This window comes from Stenella coeruleoalba, assembly GCF_951394435.1.
Source record: "Stenella coeruleoalba genome assembly, chromosome: 11".
NCBI classification, from domain to species: domain Eukaryota; kingdom Metazoa; phylum Chordata; class Mammalia; order Artiodactyla; family Delphinidae; genus Stenella; species Stenella coeruleoalba.
Genome location: NC_137157.1, coordinates 76,023,702 through 76,025,777, shown reverse-complemented (window position 1 = coordinate 76,025,777; position 2,076 = coordinate 76,023,702).

The window sequence follows — 2,076 nt, the reverse complement described above, 5'->3', positions numbered from 1 at the left end:
AGAACTTTAAAACCCTGACTACCCCCTGACTCCTACCTCTGAGCCTTTTTTCCTGACAGAGTGCAGATCCTCCTCAGCTGTTTGAGGAAACCAGTCTTCCCCCGAAATAAAATTCTTTAATGATTGTACCTTGGTCAGTAGCCTCCCAAGATTATGATAATTCTCTGAACCCCCTGTACTATCCTTCATTCTTTCTAGTCCCACAGTAAGAGTTAGATCTAACATAAATGTCTTCGTTTGCTTTGACTGCTGTAACAAAGTACCACAAACTGAGTGGCATAAACAACAGAATTTATTGTCTCACAGTTCTGGAGGCTAGAATCCAAGATCAAGGTATTGGCAGGGTGGGTTCCTTCCAAGAACTGTGAGAGAGACTGTTCATCTCTTCTGGTGGTTTGCTGACACTCTGGTGTTCCTCACTCTTAGAAATATTGTCCCATCTACCTTCGTGCTCACATGGTGTTCTCCCTGTATGCATGTCCCCTTTTTATAAGGACACTAGTCATATTGGATTAGAGCTTACCTAATGACCTCATTTTGACTCGGTTACATCTATAAAGACCCTATCTCCAAATAAGGCCACATTCCAAGGCAACGAGTGTTAGGATTCAACATATAAAATTTGGGAGAGACACAATTCAACTGATAGTGATAACACAAGCAGGGAAATACAGTACCTTACCCAGGAGGAAATAGCTTATACATGAAAAAAATTGAAAGATCTCAGCAATTTGTATTGGCAAAAATCTGGAGAACATGTATGAGATTGCATTTTCCAAAAGTGTTAGGTGTTAGACCAGTGATGATAAATACAAGATTTGATTAGGTTGAAGTTATCAGTTGGGTGCACTCCCATGGGAATCAGAATTTAATGTGTTGGACTTCCCCAGTGGGGCAGTGGTTGAGAATCTGCCTGCCAATGCAGGGGACACGGGTTTGAGCCCTGGTCAGGGAAGATCCCACATGTCATGGAGCAACTAAGCCCGTGTGCCACAACTACTGAGCGCGTGCCACAACTACTGAAGCCCGTGCACCTAGAGCCCATCCTCTGCAGCAAGAGAAGCCACCGCAATGAGAAGCCCGTGCACTGCAACGAAGAGTAGCCCCTGTTCGCCACAACTAGAGAAAGCCCGCATGCAGGAATGAAGACCCAAAGCAGCCAAAAATAAATAAATTAATTTTTAAAAAAAGAATTTAATGTGTTGACCCAAGCACCAAAAGAAGAATGAACGTTCTCCTAAGTTGGCTAATTGAATCTTGAGCCCAATTCATTGCCCATAAAATTGAGAAGCCTGGACTTCCTTTGTACGTAGTGTAGAGGAAGGAGTCTAAGGACTCAGGGATACGGTAATGATGGCATGAATCTATTATGATCTACTTATTTTGCCACTCTGAAGCACACACCTCTCTGGGAGAGCCTGAACAAGAATCCCTCCCCCAGTACGTTACCGAATGCGTTAGTAAGGTGGATATCAACATCCTTATAAAGCTTTTTGGTAGCTATTCTTCTGTAAGCTGGAGACAATGGTTAAGGATGTTGCCAAGGAATTGAGTTCCCTCCTCTAAAATGGAGTAAAGGGATACAGGAGTGGAAGAGGCATGGCAATCCTTAAACCTCAGTGACAAGGTGAGTACAATTACCAGAATAACCCACAGGGATGAAGGTGTGACCTGTAATGATATGTGATAATGTATAACTGGTCATAAGACCTTAGGAATTAAATATAAGGGCAACTTACCAAGGTGTTTCTTGACATATTCAGACAATAATTATAGGTCTAGTGGACAGAAAACTAAGTCACTGTAGTGGGGATTCACATCCTCTTATCCAGTTTCTAGAACTAAACTAGTTCACAGACAGAAGCCCCAAAGGACCCTGCAATGTGACCACAGGTGTGTTTTGTGAATCTTCAGTAAAACTTTTCCCAGACACAAGTGGACAGTGTGACTATGAACTGGAAAAAGGTAAATATATTTAGGGGTTATTTGATATTGGCTTTGAACTAAAGCTAATTCCCCAGAGATACAAAATAAATAAAATAAAATTATATAAAGTGGACTTCCCTGACAATGAAG